The sequence below is a fragment of the Crinia signifera genome, chromosome 1 (genome assembly GCF_055691185.1).
Source record: "Crinia signifera chromosome 1, ASM5569118v1, whole genome shotgun sequence".
NCBI lineage: Eukaryota > Metazoa > Chordata > Amphibia > Anura > Myobatrachidae > Crinia > Crinia signifera.
Genome location: NC_139217.1, coordinates 132,288,733 through 132,308,759, shown reverse-complemented (window position 1 = coordinate 132,308,759; position 20,027 = coordinate 132,288,733). Strand labels below are relative to the sequence as shown.

At 42.9% G+C, this 20,027-nt stretch overlaps 1 long non-coding RNA gene across 1 annotated transcript; it reads right to left on the bottom strand.

Moving 5' to 3' along the window:
- Positions 1-274: 274 nt before the first annotated feature.
- LOC146026527 (uncharacterized) lies at positions 275-18,395 on the bottom strand. The gene is made up of 3 exons (XR_014454482.1): positions 17,910-18,395; positions 6,587-6,712; positions 275-383 (listed from the first exon to the last, which is right to left on the bottom strand). It is a non-coding gene; the product is annotated as an uncharacterized LOC146026527 (long non-coding RNA).
- Between the last annotated feature and the right edge of the window lie 1,632 nt (positions 18,396-20,027).

The window sequence follows — 20,027 nt, the reverse complement described above, 5'->3', positions numbered from 1 at the left end:
TGGCAATGTTTTCAAACTGTAATGTTCACTTGTATTGTTATGCTAAGTAAAGTGCTGCTGTGGAACTACAAAGCCCAGCAAGGTCAAGCACAAAAAATTGCCTGCTCCTACTTTCAAATTGGTCATAATGCTGGGCCTTGTAGTTCCACAACTGCTGATATTGATCAACACTTTAACATTCTTTCTAGCAGCTTAACATGTATGTGGGCCAAAAAACATTGGTGTACTGGTGGTTTAGCTGCCATACGTACATACCACTTTGCAGGCAACAGCATCAGGATAGAGAGGCCTTAACCGAAGTGGTGCGAAGCTTGGCAACATGGACCGGTGATGTGGCCGTCAGTGCTCCAGCCAGCTCTAGTTCTATCCGGGCCAGTCACTTCCTGCAGAAAATGACAGAGACTGATGATGTGGAGGCCTATCTGACCACGTTTAAAAGGACTGCTGAGCGTGAGAACTGGCCGGAAGCACAATGGGCCAGTCTGCTAGCACCTTTTCTCTCGGGTGAGCCCCAGAAAGCATACTTTGATTTAAGCCCTGCAGATGCTCGGGACTATGACAAGTTAAAAACTGAGATCCTAACCCGCCTGGGAGTCACACTGTCCATAAGAGCCCAACGGGTGCACGGCTGGGTATATGCCCTGGAGAAGCCTCCTCGCTCACAGATGCATGACCTTATTCAGCTAACCAAGAAATGGTTACAGCCAGAGACATTAACTGGTCCCCAGATGGTGGAAAGAGTCGTCATGGACCGCTATTTGAGATCCTTGTCTGTGGTCCTGCGCAAGTGGGTGAGCCATGGAAATCCGGATACTGCTGACCGGTTAGTGGACGTGGTAGAGAGGTATCTGGCGGCAGAGGAATTACTGATGACCACCCAGCACCCCACAGATCCCCGACAGCGCCCTTCAGTGAAGACTGGTAAGACTGTTCCATGGGAAAATGTTGCTGGTCGGTTAAGAGAGGCTGGAGAGACTGTAAACAGTGGCCCTGGAGACAGGCCAATGGGACTAGAAAGGTCTATGCTGCCCAAACTGGTTGATAATCGTGTGATTAAATGTTTCAGGTGTGGTATGCCAGGTCATGTTGTAATTGCCCAGTTACGCAGGAACCCATGCAATGTGATGCTGCCTTTGAAAATCGCAGAATGTCTTTCTTTGCTAGATTAGCTTATACTGTGGTGCCTTCTCCTAAACTCGAAAGACAAATGTGTGATGAGTTATTAGAGGGTAACTGGGTAGAGGCTTTGCTGGACTCAGGAAGTTTGGTTACCCTTGTGAAAGCTGGATTATTGAATCCCTTAAAGGTCCAGCAAATACCTATTGGGGTTACTTGTATACATGGGGATACTTAACATTATGCCACTGCTGAAGTACATATAGAAACTTGTTGTGGGTCAGCAATTGTGAAAGTAGGACTGGTCCCCTCTATGGTGCATGAGGCCATAATAGGGAGGGATTTTCCTAATTTTTGGAAGCTGTGGGAATCACGTTTAGCCACAGATGGGAGAAGTGAAGAGCCAGTAGTTAATGCCAAGGATTTTGTGGATGTATGTGGGTCCTTTGAACCTTCTGACACCTTTACCTTTTGCTAGTTTGGCTGGGGAGGGGACAGATGGAGAGTCCAGTGAGGACCCTCTTGCTGGAAACGGAGACGTAGTAGTGCCCGATCTGGAGGTAAAGAAGGATTTGTTTATGTCTGAACAGTTAAAGGACCCTACTTTATTGAAAGCTAGAGAAAATGTTAAGGTTGTAAATGGGGAACCCGTGGTACCAGGTGCCAAGATTTCTTATCCCCACATGGCTATTTGTAATGAGCTTTTGTACCACATTGTCAAAAAGGGTGAGGAAGTGGTGGAGCAGCTGGTAGTTCCCCAACCTTATAGGAGAATGGTACTAGATTTAGCCCATAGTCATGTTACAGCAGGACATTTAGGGGCAGAAAAGACCACTGAAAGAGTTTTACAAAGGTTCTTTTGGCCAGGGGTGTATAAAGAAGTGTCTGAATATTGTTCTTCCTGTCCTGAATGCCAGTATCATGCCCCTAGACCTCATTTCAGGAGCCCACTAGTTCCCTTGCCTATTATAGAGGACCCATTTGACAGAATAGCCATGGATCTTGTGGGGTCCTTGTTAAAATCCTCTCGGGGCCATCAGTATATTTTGGTAATAATGGACTACGCCACTCGATATCCTGAGGCTGTCCTTTTACGCACTATCACAACCAAAGCAATAGCTAGGGAACTGGTGCAGGTTTTCAGTAGAGTGGGAATACCAAAAGAAATTTTGACTGACCAAGGTACTCCATTTATGTCAAGGGTCATGAAAGAATTGTGCAAATTGTTTAAGGTCACCCACCTCAGGACGTCTATCTACCATCCCCAAACTGATGGGTTGGTGGAAAGATTTAATAAAACGTTAAAAAGTATGTTAAAAAAGGTTATTGACAAAGATGGGAAAAACTGGGATTGTTTGTTGCCCTATTTGTTGATGGCCATCAGAGAAGTTCCGCAGTCCTCTACTGGGTTTTCTCCGTTTGATTTGTTGTATGGTAGACACCCCAGAGGGCTGTTGGACATTGCCAAGGAGACGTGGGAAGGACACCCCACCCCTTATAAAAGCGTTGTTGAACATACATGTATCACAAATGCAGGATAGGATTGCAACCGTGGTACCTATTGTCAGAGAGCACATGGAACAAGCCCAAAGTGCTCAACAGAGGGTATATAACTGGAGTGCCAAGATACTGGAATTTGCTCCGGGGGATAGAGTTCTTGTGTTGGTGCCCACTGTGAAAAGCAAGTTCCTAGCTAAATGGCAGGGACCATTTGAGATTTTGGAAAAAGTGAATGAGGTCAATTATAAAGTATACCAACCAGGTAAGAGAAAACCTGAACAAATCTACCATGTTAACTTAATCAAACACTGGAAAGATAGGTTGTCTCTGTCAGCGGAGCCTTGCTCTTTGGCGTCTTCACCTCAGTTGCTTCCCGCTCTGAGGGTGTCAGAGACATTGTCAGCTGATCAGAACAATCAGGTTAAAGACTTTCTCAACCAAAATAGGGAGATATTTTCAGAGCTGCCTGGCCAAACGACCATAATAAAACATGACATTGGGGGTTATTCTAGTTCATTCTTTCTGACAAAATCCTTCTTAGATAGACAAAACCATGTGCACTGCGGGTGGGGCAGATGTAACTTGTGCAGAGAGAATTAGATTTGGGTGGGGTTTTTCTTCAAAGTGAGATCTATATTGCAGTGTAAAATAAAGCAGTCAGTATTTTCCCTGCACAGAAACAAAATAACTCACCCAAATCTAATTCTCTCTGCACATGTTACATCTGCCCCCCTGCAGTGCACATAGTTTTGTCCATCTAAGAAGGATTTTGTCAGAAAGGATGAACTAGAATAAACCCCATTGTCACTGAACCAGGGGTCAGGGTTCATTTAAAGCCATATAGGATTCCTGAAGCTCAGAGAGAAGCGGTCTCTAAAGAAGTTAAAAACATGTTAGAACTAGGAGTCATAGAGGAATCCAACAGTGAGTGGTCCAGTCCTATAGTTCTCATCCCGAAGCCAGATGGTAGCATACGCTTTTGTAATGATTTTCGTAAATTAAATGAGGTGTCCAAATTTGACGCATACCCCATGCCCCGTGTGGATGAGCTTATAGAAAGGCTGGGAACAGCCAGGTTTCTTACCACATTGGACCTGACTAAAGGTTACTGGCAGATACCCCTAACTGATAGCGCAAAAGAAAAAACAGCCTTTTCGGTGCCAGAGGGGCTGTTTCAGTATAAGATGTTACCTTTTGGGTTGCATGGGGCTCCAGCAACCTTTCAACGGACGATGGATAAAATTTTGAGGCCCCATAGAAAATATGCAGCTGCATATTTGGATGATGTGGTAATTCACAGTACGGACTGGGGGTCCCATTTGGTTAAAGTACAAGCAGTACTGGACTCAATCAGAGAAGCAGGGTTTACTGCTAACCCAAAGAAGTGCTGCCTTGCAATGGAGGAGGTTAAGTACTTGGGCTTCACCATTGGTAGAGGTCTGATTAAGCCCCAATTAAATAAAATCGATGCTATTCAAAACTGGCCTCGGCCAGTGAATAAAAAACAAGTAAGGGCTTTTTTGGGAATAACTGGGTATTACAGATGATTTTTTCCTAATTTGGCAGCCACAGCAGTGCCGTTGTCAGACCTTACCAAGGGGAAGCAGTCAAATACGATGAAATGGAACCCTGATGCAGAAAAAGCGTTCCAAGCGTTAAAAGTGGCTTTGTGTTCACAACCTGTACTGATAACGCCAGATTTTTTTAAAGAATTTGTTGTACAGACAGATGCCTCAGAGGTAGGGATAGGGGCTGTGTTGTCCCAAACCAGAGATGGGGATGAACACCCTATCATCTATTTGAGTAGTAAACTCAATGAGCATGAAAAAAGGTATGCCATTGTGGAAAAGGAGGTTTTGGCCATTAAATGGGCATTAGATACCTTGAGGTATTACCTCTTGGGAAGACAGTTCAGGCTAGTGACAGATCACGCCCCTTTAAAATGGATGCATGTAAACAGAGGTCAGAATGCTCGGGTAACCAGATGGTTTCTAGCATTACAGGATTTCAAGTTTAAGGTCGAACATAGACCAGGTTCACAGTTGGCCAATGCAGATGCATTGTCCCGCACCTTCTGTTTGGGGGCTACAAGTGTTCCGGCCCCTAGGTCGAAACAGGGGAGGGGGATATGTGACAAGAACACTGGAGTAGTGTTTGAGGGCAGGTATATTTGTCCCAGGTTCTTGTCCTACACCTTTTAGAAACAGGTGTTTTGCCTCACAGAGGGCTAATCAGCAAGCAAGCTGTAAAAAGGCTGCCAGAGTGAACAGTGGGAGAGGATTGCCTGGGAGATTGCAGAGTCTTTGTGTGAGAAGCAAACCTGCCTTTTACAAGTGAGCCACCCAGTGTTGACTGGGAAACTTTGTATTTTTCTTTAGTGACAGTTAGGAGCACCCTGTGTATAGTTAGTGCCGGACAGGCAAGGTATTTTCTTTTATGTTTATTTTGTTTTCTGCTGAAATAAAACTGGTTGCGGCCAGTTGTACCTGGACTGGTGTGATTACTCAGCTGCTGTTGGCCCCTACAGTGTTACAATATATATATATAGATATATATATATCTATATATAAATATATATGGACCAATACAGACAAACAGCAGCACTCCACGGTTTAAATAGTGCAACAGTTTAAACTTTTGCACCATTTAAACCGTGGAGTGCCACTGCTTGTCTGTATTGGTCCATGTGTATGCTACCAGGAGGCACCTATGTGAAAGATAACTACTGCGGGGAGTGCAGGTCTGAAGCAACAAATAGAAGCGGCACTCACGAGGCTGTTCGATTTCAAAAGGTATGTCTTTATTCCGACATGTTTCGGGATATTTCACCCTGACCACGGGTGAAATATCCACATGTCGGAATAAAGACATACTTCTGTGCCGCTTCTATTTGTTGGTACTTTATCTTGGACTACAAGTCACATGAAGGCACCTCGAGCATTTCAACCCTGACAAAGCAAGCTGAGTGCCGGGCCGTACAACTGCTATATATATATATATATATATATATATATATATATATATATATAAAGTGGTGTCGACCCGGCACTCCGCTGTCCTGGAATCAAAAACCTGGGTGCCTTTGTAGGCAGTAGATAGTGGTAGAGATGTGACCCACTCGGGGTGAAGCATCACACGGCACTCCAAGGATTTTCAAGTGAATTCAAAATGGTATTTATTGCAACAGTTTTGAGGCTGCTTGGCCCCTTCGTCTGGCTTACATCAAGAATAGTGAAAACAGTGTTTGCATGGCAACGGGACGCGTTGACGCTGCAGCCAACCAGGGATAGTCCAGCAACAGGAAGTGAGTCTCCGGGCGTCGGCCCGGCTTCCGGCCACCTCTGATGCTGGCGTCTGCTAATGCAGCTGATCCCGGATCACCTGGGGCCTCTCCTACACTATAAGGTAAGCACCTTAAACACTGTTTTCACTATTCTTGATGTAAGCCTGACGAAGGGGCCAAGCAGCCTCGAAACTGTTGCAATAAATACCATTTTGAATTCACTTGAAAATCCTTGGAGTGCCGTGTGATGCTTCACCCCGAGTGGGTCACATCTCTACCACTATATATATATATATATATATATATATATATATATATATATATATATATATATATATATATATATATATATATATATTTATTTATATATATTATATATAAATATATATATATATATATATATATATATATATATATATATATATATAGTGGGGTGTGCGGTGGCACTCCAAGTGTGCAACAATAATAGCAATAAAAATAGATGCAGTGCCCTCCAGGCTGGGCCTCCATTCTGGGGGTCGAGCATACAATAGCTTATATACAAATTTCAGATATATATATATAATTTTCGGATGGTGCGGCACTCAACGAAAGAACTAGGCAGGACAACAGGCTTGTTATCAACATTTCAATGCCTATTTATTAGGCATTTTCATCAGGAAAAAATATACAGAGTGAGGCTCTTACCTTATATTCACCACTGTGAACGCTGTGTCGGAGCGGACCCCCACTTCCCGGCAGCAGAATGATGTCATCAGTATGCGGCTGCTGGTGGCCGTCAATCTGTGACGTGTAGTGCACCCATCACCATACCTACAATAATAAACAAACAATCACAAAAACAGAGAATAGACCTAGATATATGGGGTAGATTTATGATGTGTCGCTCAGGGGAATATGCGCTATCCCGTGCGTTAAGGCAGGGGATAGCACTTCCCCTGATCTATGACACCTGCTGTGTGGTGTGGCAGTGCAGGGCAGGAGGCAGAGCGCAACTACGATATTTCATACTGTGTGCCTGCCTCCTGTCTAATTTATGAACATTCAGCATCGCTGACCGTTCTGCCGCCTGCAGCTATTGACTTCAACAGCTGCAGGCAGCGATGCCCTATGCCCACAGCAGGGACATCGCTGTCCCTGCTGCTGGCTCTGAGCTGCGCTGGGGATCTCGTTAGAGTAGCGAGATCCCGCACCTGCGCAGTCAGCCGGCCGGGGGGAAAGGAGACGGCGCATCAGTATAGCTGTCTCCACTATAACTGATGCGCTGTCTCCACTATAATAAATCTACCCCATGGTTACATACAGTATACACACAATCACTAGTCTAACAACATATATGGTATTATGCGCAAAATGCAAATATAACAAAATAAATACTTGCATACATATACTGTATACAAAAATGCCACAAAGTTAGTCAGAATACTGGGGCACAATGGTCAGATCTATAATAATAATGATTGGATACCGGATTGCTCATTCAAACCCTTGGGTATCAATGTCCCAAGTCATGCTATCCAGCGTGCCTCATTTTGCAAGAGCTTTAAACCATGATTGCTAACCAGCTTACACGTTGGCACATGGTCTATCATACAATATTTTAAAGTAAAAAGACCATGTCTGGCTTCAGCGAAGTGGCGTGCATTTGGCTGGTCACTAGTACCAGACAACAGGGCAGCCTTAATTGAGGACCTGTGGGTCGCCATTTGTTCTTTAAAGGCCAGTTCAGTTTTTCCGATGTACGAGAGGCCACACGGGCATAGATAAGAATACTTTATTGTTATTAACAATACATCACAACAATGCACCGTCAACAAAACTTAAACACAAAAACCTACACAAAGGAAAAACATTTAGGGCAATTCCCATGTCACTTAACAGCATTTAGCATACGAACAGCAGTGGGAAAGAAACTATTTGTCATACGTTTTGTACGTGCCGAAATACTGCGATATCGTTTTTGTGATGGCAAAACTTCAAAAGCCTTGTATTCTGGATGGCTAGGATCTGCTAAAATACAATTTGCCTTCTTTAGCAATCTATTTTTATATAAGTCATGGGCGCATGGTAAAGACACCCCTATAATTTTGCCTGCAATTTTAATCACACGATCTAACGCGGTCCTCTCAGCCACGGTGCAGCTCCCGAACCAAACTATGATTCCATAAGTTAAGACACTCTCCACAATGCCTCTATAGAATCTAGTTAGTGTGTTAATGTCGGAGCATACAGCTTTAAGTTTTCTCAAAAAGAAAAGCCGTTGCTGAGCTTTCTTAACCACCGTGGTAGAGTTTAGCGACCACGTAAGATCATTTGAAATGAGTAGCCCCAAAAATTTAAAAACCTGCACCTCCTCAATAGGCTTATTCTCAATAAAAATGGGAAGTATTGGCCTACCACAACCTCGCCTAAAATCTATTCTCATCTCCTTGGTCTTATTTGTGTTAAGGTGCAGACAATTTTGCCTACTCCATTTAAACAGTCTGCAAACCTCAGACCTATACGCTACCTCGTCGTCATTTGTTATCAGGCCAACCACAGCGGTGTCGTCCGCAAACTTCACCATCTGCACGGATTCTGAAGTTGACACGCAATCATGCGTGAACAAAGAATATAACAACGGGCTCAGGACACAGCCCTGTGGTACGCCTGTACTAACCATGACCTCGCCGGAGATATGATTTCCGAGCTTCACTACCTGTGGTCTATTCACTAAAAATTGTAGGATCCAATTACACAGGTACCCATTTAACCCCAAATTAAAAAGTTTGGAAACTAACGAAGTAGGAATTATAGTATTAAAAGCAGAACTAAAATCCACAAATAAAATTCTGACATAGGAGTCCCTCTTTTCAAGATGGCCCAGCGTCTGGTGCAGAACCAGCAGAATCGCATCATCCGTAGACCTGTTTTCTCTATAGGCAAACTGGAATGGGTCAAAATTTGCAGTAAAATGAGACTTAATGTGTCCTAAAACCAAACGCTCAAAGCATTTCATCACCAATGATGTTAAGGCGATGGGACGATAATCATCCAGACCCTTCGGGGGATTTTTCTTTGGTATTGGGATAATCGTCATAGCTTTGAGACATTTCGGGACAACACAAGTCTGTAACGAACAATTAAACAGCAATGTAAAGATCCATGCCAACTGCTCACTACACCCTCTAAGGACCTTCCCTGGTATCCCATCCGGGCCAGCTGCCTTCCCCAGGGCAACACCCTGCAGGCACTTCCTGACTTCCAACTCGTCTAGTACAATTTGTACTTCATCTGGTCTATTTGTAATCATGCTTGCAGTGGACATGTTGCTTTTATCAAATCTGGTATAAAAATCATTTAGATCTTCCACCAGGATTCTATTTGCGTCTAAGGGCTCTGTTTTTTTTGGCTTGTAGTTAGTAATCTCCTGCAACCCCTGCCACATATCTTTAGAATCGTGGCATTCTCTGAATCTGGCTTCCATCCTACCTGAAAATTCTCTCTTGGCCTGCCTGATCCCTATCCTTAAATTGGTCCTAGCTGTTTTATAAGCCTCACTATCACCTATTTTAAAGGCGTTATCTCTCATTTTTATTAGTGAACGTATCGTAGAATTCCACCAGGGCTTGTTATTTGCAAAAGTTCTAATCCTGCGTTTAACAGTGACGCTCTCTATGCTACAATTTATGTAGCCAAGAACCATGGTTGCTAGTAGATCCACATCAATATCCTCACCTATCGTGGACTCCCTGATTAACAACTCCAAATCAGTAAAGGTTAGAACATCCTGTAACCTTTCTATTGCATTTTCCGGCCATATAATTTGATAAATGATAAACCGGGTATTACAAGTCAACCTGTATCTAATAGTGTATTGTTTTCCAGACAAAGGATGAAAAAACTTGTTTACAGGTATAAGGAAGCAGCATGCTGTACACGTACATCGTATACAACCAGTTTTCTCCAAAAGCAAATCATCTGTACGGGAACCAATATCCATTTTATCAAGTACATCTCTCAAATTGTTACCACACCTATAGCCTGGCAAACGCCTGGTGGAGGTAAGTTTTAAATTTGGATTGGTCTGGACTATGGGCCACAATTTTTTTGATGCTTTATTGATTATATAATTATATACGTTTGGTTTTCAATTTGATAAAGAGACCAAGAGGTTCCGAAATGTTGGTGATAAAGTTGCCTACAGTGTCATTATTTGTGAGTGCCTCCATCCACCCCATACTACTGCATATGGTGGTAGGGGATACCCTGCCACGAAGGAGGGCACCACATTATTCCAGCTTATTGGATTTAGCCATCTAGTCGATTGGAGTGCCGCCCCCACGACTGCACATATATATATATATATATATATATATATATATATATATATATATATTAACATTTTAATGTATTGTACACTAGTCCCGACAGAAAACAAAAATGTCTAATTCACATTGTCTAGAAATTGACTTAAAACTGTTGAATCCATTTAGATATTGTAGTTTGACATTGAATAGGATAAATCAGATTAACATTACAGAGTTTAGACCAGGCATTCCCAACCACGGTCCTCAAGGCACACCAACAGTACAGGTTTTAGTGATATCCAGGCTTCAGCACAGATGGTTTAATCAGAATCACTAAGGTACTAATTAAGTCACCTGTGCTCAAGCCTGCATATCACTAAAACCTGCACTGTTAGTGTGCCTTGAGGACCGTGGTTGGGAATGCCTGGTTTAGACAATTAGACAAAAAACGTCTAAATGTTTGACTTTACACAGGTGAGGCAAACAAAATGAGTAAACAGGTGGAATGCTTTAGACTGGCGAGAAAAAAATCAATTTTATTTTTTTTTAGGGGGAAAATATGCTGTTTCCACCAAAAATACCCCCCCTAAATGTACTGTCCTTTAAAGTACAATGTAACCAGGTTGTATTGTATATTAAATCATGTGCTATCACTTGGTTTGCATTTACAGATGTGAAGAACATGTGAAGAATTGTATTACATTTTGTTTAAAATAAAAGCTTGAAGATTTGTGTTAAAAGTTCCCTAAATGTCTTTAATTATTATGCTTTCGACACTGACTTCTAGATAGAAATCCATCTGCTAGATAACTATCAACTTTAGGATCCTACTGCCATTCCATTAACTACAGATATACAGTATGGATCTTTTTACTGTTTCCTTTTCTCTTGTCCAACATTAAATTAAAGTTCTGTAAGCATACATGGACCATCTGCAAATGTCACAAATGCACAATGAGATACACACAAACACAACCAAAAGCTAAAATAATATGTTCTGTTCTCTCACTTACAGTATTTCATTTGATTCACAGACTTCCCTTTTCATTTAATTTCTTTTGTTTTTGTTCAAAAGCAAGGATGTTCATGCATGCAAAAAATTATTTTGAAGTTTTGCCATAATATGCTTTTTCAATTACTATACTGTAATTCAGAACTCTGGAGCTTTAAAAACAGTTTTGGTCTATCACAGTGCTTTGGAGGAAGCAGATGTTTAACCGTTACAAAAATAAAAAAAACTTTGCTTTGAGTAATGACAAAATAAAGACAGTACAAATTAATCGTCTGTACCTCTAAGAATTTAGCTTTATTTTTTCCCAACATATGTAAATCAGATGTTTTTTTTTTTACCATATATGTTCAGTAATATATTTATAAACTAAAATAAACTAAACTTGAATAATACGTATTGTAAATCAATGAGCACTTTAAGTTCCGACACAATAAAGAACAATTGAATGAGCTAACTCAGTATGCCCGTCTTAATTGTTTGGAACAAATGTTTAAAGTTATTTTGTATATGTATAAAGAAAAGAATAGCTAACATGTGTGTCTACATTGTTTTTTAAGAAACTTTATTGCCATCAATGATCATATACTGTATGAAGAGAATTCATTACCCGCTCTCCATTTTTATAGTAAAAGATGGTATTAAACTCTCATTTGACCATCATTTTCCAGGATAATTTTTACAGGGCATCACAGACAGTGTAATGGTTAGCATTACTGCCTCGCAGTGCTAAGGTCATGGGTTCGATACCCACCATTGCCCTAACTGTGCAGAGTTTGTTTCCCCGGTTTGCGTGGGTTTCTTCCGGGTACTCCAGTTTCCTCCCACAATCTAAAAATATACTGGTAGGTCTATTGGCTTCCAACAAAATTAATCCTAGAATGTCTGTGTGTGCGTGTACATGTGTGGTAGGGAATATAGATTGTAAGCTCCACTGGGGCAGGGACTGATGTGAATGTTCAACTATACTCTGTAAAGCAATGCAGAATATGTATGCGCTATAGAAGAAACTGCTAATAAATAAATACATTTTCCCATGGAAACGAACAAGATCAATGAAAGTCCTTGTGCTTTCATGATTACAGCCCCAAACGCACAGTACATAACGGGGATAATATTTCTCCTGCCTCTGGAGTGAGATTATTGGGTAGATGTACAAAGCCTTGTGGGTATATTTACTAAAATTCGATTTTGGGTACCTTTATTATGAGCTAGAATAGAACCAAGATCTGAACAATATCTTCAATGTGTTTTTCACCCTCAACAGAACCAAATATAAACACAAAATGGACTCAAAACAGACTGAAAATGGTCTAAAAATGTACAAAATCATACCAAACCATTTCTTTTTGCAAAACAAGTCGATGCTTTACCCATAAACACCTTCATTCCTGAGCTCATTTGCATATCCTTGATTTTTTAAAGCATTCCTGTGCCTTTATAAGCCATGAATTTTTCAGCTAGAGTGCCCCACCTGCTTTACTTACATTTTTCATCATAATGAAGTTTCAGACAATTTCATGTTTCTGATGGTTCTATTGAAAGTGGTGATTTTTGGTTCTATTGTGATTCTATTTTTCAAATTGACTGTTATTAAATGAGCTGTTCCTATTGATGTCTATAGGAAAATGTCTGATTGTCAAATGCAGTGCCTGATTAATCAGTAGGTGGATTAGGCTGCAGCCTAGGGCACCAGCATTGGGGGGAGGGGGGTCGCCTTGCAGGTGGCAGCCAAAGAATAAAATTAAGGACTCATTTATTTCATGCTTGTCAGCTATCACCTGCCCTGTTGTACTGTGGGGGGGGGGGGGGGTAAAGCTCTTAAGGTGGCTGCCAGATGGCTGTGTCAATTGAACCATTACTTTATGTACACTGCAAAAGCACTAGCAGGGCAGCTTAAAGCCAAACTCTCATTTACATGCCACAAACAATAGATCAGGCATGTCCAAACTATGGCCCTCCAGCTGTTTTGAAACTACACATCCCAGCATGCCTTGCAATAGTTTTAGAATTACCTAATAGCAAAACTGTGGCAAGGCATGGTGGGACTTGTAGTTTCACATTAGCTGGAGGGCCATAGTTTGAACACGCCTGCATTAGATCCTACATCCCAATTGTATAACCTTCATTACATACACATGGGCAGTATGAATGGTGTGTCCAAGAGTGTCCATACACATGTGTTTAGCAGCCTTACAAGGGAGTTACATATGTATTAGCCTAGGGAACCTGGAAGCTTTACTTTAATCAGGTCCTGGTCAAATGCATCACTAAATCACCTCAAATTCACCTCAAAATGGACTGAAAATCAAAATAGACCTTTAGTAAAGAGATGGCTTAATTGATACACTGCTACAATGGAAAATGATACAATGGATAATGATAAAGTACTAGTCGACCAGCTCCTTACTACAATGTAGCAGGCTGTGATTAAAAAAATGGGGGGCTTATTGGTTGGTAGTTTATCTCTATCCATTTTATCGCTCTTAAAGGTATAGTAGATCTGCCCCAAAGCACTGTATCAACCAATCAACTCCTGTCTGTCACAGGCTGGTCTTGTTGTGTTCCCATTAGTGACCTAGGTGAGCCATTGGAGGATGCAGGGAATCCGTAGATACCAAAGACAGATATGCAGAGTCTAACTCACCAGTTGTCTTCACCAGTGACCTCCAAAAGGGAAAATGATCTTTGCTGCGCCTGATAAGCAGGTCTGTCTGGGTATCACTGTGTGAACTGTAGGGGTACTCAAAGATGTTCAGAGATAGTGATGCTGGACTAACGTTAGAGTGCTAAGACCATTGAAGGTGGATCCGATAGTAAATGGTACTGCAGACGCTGGGATTTTCCAATGTTGAGGGACTTGGACTGGAAACTGATGATGGAAGAGTTGACGTGGAGGTCAACGTTATCAGGGTCGGTCTGAGACAAGATGAGATCAGGGTTGGTCTGGGAACCAATGGTGTCAGGGTCGGTTTGGGAACTGATGGTGTGGCCTGTGAGCCGATGTTAGGTTGAGTTTTGGAAGTGATAGTGTGGCTTGGAAGCTGATGATAGGATCAGTCTGAGATTCGATGGTGTGGCCTCGGAATCAATGGTATTCGGAGCCTGGGTAGGTGATCCTGGACTGGTCACATAAGACTGTAGCACACTGGAGATGGTAGTAGTGGAGGTCTCTGGCAACAGAAGAATAACCAGGAAGGCAGGTAACAGCAGGACACAGGTAACCGGATCTCTGGAGCAAGCATGGAGAATTGGGAGCTGACGCTAAAGAACTTGCAGGAGACTGACAAGTTTGTTCAAGGAAAAAGAGGATTCTGGGAGGCCTACTTACATCCTCCCAGAAGGCTGCTCATTGGCTACTGTTTGCACAGTATTTACCTACTAGAGTCAGTGGACAGGTGTCCAGAGGCCAGGTGATGCTGGGTGCCATGGCAGCAGCCATGTCCCTTGCACATTGCGAAGAGCGCTGGATGACAGGCAGCCACATAGGACTGCGACACAGGGACATCATGCCAGTAACTACAGAATGTGCCAGCAGCGGTAATTGGCGTGTGCAAGGACAGTGATTCCTGACTTATTTTTCAATCAGGCACAAGTTTATAAGAAAAATTGGTACTTATGTATTATCTGGGCTCCCATGTTAAATGCACCCCATTTTTTCATACCCCTACTATCCAACTACGCATGGAGTTGATTTTATATAGTGTGGCGAGCGCAGCGAGCCACCGTACCCGAAGCGTGGCGAGCGGACGCGGTCTCATAAGAAAAACGGGAGCCCAGATATTACATAAGTACCGAAAATTTTTATGTAGGACAAAAATAACTTTACAAATAATTGTTATAACAATAACATAGCATACTTATAGTAATATTGATGCATGATTATATTTATATAGAGCAGCAGTGGTAGCAATGTTCCACCTCTTTTTCCCCAGGTGCCTACAGCCAGTGATCAGGAACCATGGCAGAGACCCTTTCAGGGAGAAGAGGTCACTGCCCCCGGCCAGCTGTCCCTGGCTCTTTTGAATTTGCTGGATGCGGCTGGCTCCAGCCTCTGCAAGTAGACAGTGCTGCATGCTGAGAACAACACTGCTGCTGGTCCTGTAGTCTTGACTGACATTAAAAAAACAGTGAGTATATAATATAGCATATAATTATGGATCAGATTCATGATCATTACAGATACGTGGAGGTGGAAGGGGGGAGTGATGTGTGTGTGCTTAACATAAAATATATAAGGGGGGCACATAAAATTATAATACAGCATATGTCTTTGCCCCCTTGCTCCCATCTGTCTATTCATCTATGTCCCCCTCCCCCGGCAATTTGTCCATCTGTGTCTCTCCAATCTATCCATATATACCCTTCCCATCTATGCCTTCTACCTTTTGTCTATCTATGCCCGCGCCTGTCTACTCATCTATGCCCCCTCCATTCTGTTTGTCTCCCTCCATTCCATCCATCTGTCCATTATCTGCTTCCTGTCTGTGCTACCTCATGTCCTCCATCTGTGCCCCTCCGATCTGTCCATCTACACTGTAATCTCCTCCCAACTATGTCCCCTCCTTTTTGTCCATCCTTGCCCCTCACGTCCGTCCATCCATCTGTCTGTCCATGACCCCTCACTCCTAGTCATCCATTCATTATCTGTCTGTTTATGCCACCTCCCATCTGTGTCTCCTCCCATCCATTTGTCTATACCCCATATGCATCTCTGTCTGCTTATCTGTATGTCAATGTCTCATCCCAACCTTCTATGTCCCTCCCGTTTGTCCATCTATGCTCCTTCCCATCCATCTAGCTACCAATCTATGCTCAATCCCTCCTGTACATCTATCTGTCAGTCTATGCCCCTTCCCATCCATCAGTCTGTCTAGGCCCCTCCTGTCCTTTCATTCATCTGTGCCCCTCCCATCTGTCCATCTATACCCTCCCATCCATTTGATGGTCTATTCCCCTCACTCCCGTCTGTCCATCTATACTCCCTCCCGCCCTTCCATCTGTCCGTTTATGCCCCTTCCTGACCATCTCTCTGTCCATTTATGCCCCCTCCCTTCCATCTGTCTATGCCCCCATATGGTGCTTTGTACATCCATCAATCTTCCCATGTCCCCATCTGTCCAAACCCCCCATCATCCATTAATCTGTCAATCCATGCCTCCACCCCTCTCCTGTGCTTTAATCAAGTAGTGACTCTTGCTCTTCTTTTTTTCTCTATCCCTGACACTCTTTGTCTCTCCCACCCTCTCTAACTTGTTCCTCTCTCATCCCCTGATGCTGTATTTCTCTCTCATTCCTCTTTCCCTCCTGCCCCTAAGGGGCATTTTAGTGACAAAAGCTAGGGTTAGGGTTGCCCTTTCAAGATTTTTCTGTGGGGCTAACAAATTTGTAGTTATGCCTCCATACAACCTGTATAACCTCTTTTTTAATATAACTTCATTGGTCAATGTTTGTTAAAAAAATGTTTATGTGGCATATATTTCACATAAACAGTTTTATTCACAATATAATTAAAAGGTATATTTTATTTTGAATTAATTCTTTATCTTCAGTGCGCCAGCAAAAAAGCGAATCCTTCTCTTCTCTTTCCATGTCTAACCTGTACTGTGTACCATGCGAGGGGATGTGTTTAATAGTGGGAGAAATCATTTGAAGGTTGCTGACTGATGTTTATTTCCTTTGCTGTCCACCAAAGAGGGGGCGGGTGCTGATGTCCTTTAACCCCAAACTCGGCAGGCACTGGCCCACCTGCGTTCCCAGCATTTTCATGGGGACATCCATAAAACGCTGAGTGTTCCCATGGACAAACCCTGTTTCCACCCCTGTCCCTCCCTCCCCACAAGAAACAATCCACTGAGTGTGTAACGCCAAAGCCATTCGTTGCCAGGTCTGTACATGTGCAAATACGCTCTAACGCATGCGCAGAACCCCCAGCATTGGAAAGGGGCTGAATTTGGCCACTTCCGAATGATCTTGAATCAGGGCCTATATGTGTTTGTGGTTTGCAGTCTAGGGCCCTGCTCTACATATACTATATTTTATATTTGTATGTACACTTGAAGTCAAGAATCTCCTTCGACCAAGGTAAGCACCCTTCCCGCCTGTCCCTGATTGTTTTTAAGTAGGGTTTTTGCGTTTGCTGACTGCAAATTGAACAAGGCACAATTCTTGGTAACACATATAAATGTATATAGTATGTAGGTAGTAGAATTCATTTTAAGTTGTGGGGCCCCCTGAGCTTCTTTCGCTAGTCTGTTTCAAGGTAACACTTGTTTCATCATGTTATTACACCTTATTTGTTTGTATTTTATCCATTTATCATTTTTCACATGAGAAACTTGCCTGCCTTCTAGAAGCTGGGTGTGCCTTAGTATTTTCAGAAGCCTCCCGGCCATTCGGGGGGAATGCAAGTATGCGATATCTGTTTTCTGATGTGTTAATTTGCCATCAGTTATGAATCTAATTTACAATTTTGAATACCAAATTTATTTGTAATAAAATAGTTTTCATTAAAAAAAATGGAACTATTTAATATTATAAGCTCTTTGCATTTAATGTAATTAAGTGGTACCTCTGTATTGTTTATCAATGCATATGACATCTAGAAAGATTAGTACATCTGAAAACTATTATGGTGAAAACAGTGAAAACAGTATTATGTCACATCAAAGAGCAGAATGATACATTATCAAAACAGAGAAGAGATACATACATCAGCTAAAGAGCTTTTTTTGAGAGACGATGTCTTGGTTCTGTCCCACAAGGCAGGAGGTATCCAGATGGCAGACAGACAATGCCTAGGTCAGAAGTCAATAGGTCAACACCTTATGGTTGACATACATAGGGTGAATACGATCAAAAATCTACACTAGCAATAGATTGACACATAAAAAGAACGGCATGAGTTTTTCATAATTTATTTTTCCATTTTTTCTTCCCCTTTTCATACTACACCAACCATGTGAACTGTGATTGGGAATGGGAAAGTGTGAGGAGCCCAGCGGCAGCAGAGTGAGGTACTATATCTGCAAGGGATGCTTACAACAATTCTCATCCACATGCTCAGGTGTCAGTGGCGTAACTATGGAGGGTGCAGGGGGTGCAGCTGCTATGGGGCCCGGGCCCTTGGGGGGCCCGAGGACCCAGCAGGCAATCCCCTGCACCCTTTACTTCTATTTACGTAGTGCTGAACGGGAAGGGTTAGTTCCCCTTCATCCGTACAGCAGTGTCTGCTGTGCCGTCCCATGCCCCCTCCCTCCTCCCCCGTCTATGCCGATGATTTGCTTAATGAAGGGGGAGGTGGTCCAGCGGATCCAGCCTCCATCCTTCACCCCCTCCCCTCTATGATGCTGCCGCTTGCCGGGGCTCAACTAAACGTCACTATCAAGTGACCAGCCCCAGCGTTAAACCAGCGACACAGGACTTGCGCCACTGTTGCCATGCCAATGCTGTGCGCGGGAGCAAGAACTGCCTACAGAAGATGATTTCTGTAGCAGAGCTGGAGACAAGCTGCAGCGTGTGAAACCCGGCGCTGACGACAGAAAGTCCCGGCGCTGACGAGGGGACCCGCCCGCAAAGCTGCAGGTATATAGCACCATGTATAATTAAGGGTGGTGTGTGGGGGAAACAAAGGGCAGCCTGTATTGTGGTCATGGAGGGGAGAGGATCAGATTGGGGCTTTAACCCTTGCTCTCCGTCGCCACCCCACCTCTTCTTTCTCTTCCCTGCTCTCTCTCTTCTTCCCTAGACCCCCTCTCTCTCCTCCCTCCACCTTTTCCCCCCCCCCCATATCTCTCCCCTGCACTCTCCGCGACACCTGGGGGGGGGGGGCCTTTCAAAGATTTTGCTATGGGGCCCAGAAGACATTAGTTACGCCCCTGTCAGGTGTTGACAATGACACCAAAAAAGTTAAACCTTTTCATGTGTTGACCTTTTCTAGAATTTACGATGCACTGAAAGAATATAAATATATTTGCTCTCCTTGACTGAAAAAATGGTTTGGTCCAGATACAAAAATACTTGCTTTTTCTTCTTTACTTATGTACATGAAAAGGATTAATGTTTGGCATATTAACAATGTGATCATTGTAACAGTCAATCAATAAACATTATTTGCAGAGATGAATGGCTACTTTTTAATCTTACAGGTAAATTCAGTTGCGGGTGAATGCATTCGTCTTGGTGTGAGATGGGCTGCCGTTACTAGTGTTTAAAAGTTGTGGCAATGAAAATTTGTTTCTTTCACCAGCAATTGAATTTCACTCTAAAGTACCTTATTATAAGTAATACAGTGCCAGTATCCCTTAGAGAGGAGGGGTCTGGTGGTTGAATACTTGAATTTTTTATCCTGGAGGTTGGTGAAGTAAAAATATTTAATGAATACAGTAGCAGTATTGTGAGGCAAGCAGCAGGGAGCTGTGCCTAAGTGGCGCTGAACACAATTGATGGATTCAAAGTGTTTAGAGCCAATGAGAGTGGTCCTGTGCTGAGGTGACCCCCCCGCTCACGATGACGTGGGTGGCAGGACCTGCTGCAGGTAGGATCTGAATAACGAACGACCATCCCGAGGGACCGCGTATCGGATCGGCATCGGTCCACACCAGGACAGAAAAGTACACACAGGACACACAATCTGTATCCAATCGGTCGGAATTGGATCTAGATTGATGGGATTGGACCCTTGTCATCGTGTTATGTACCCAGCATAAGAGTGAAGATAAAAGTGCATAGATTTGAAGCCAGGGAGATAAAGAGACTCCTGCATCGATGGAGGAGTGGAGGAAATGAGCCTCTTATTACAGCTGCTGTACTAATAAAGGTGCCTGAAAAG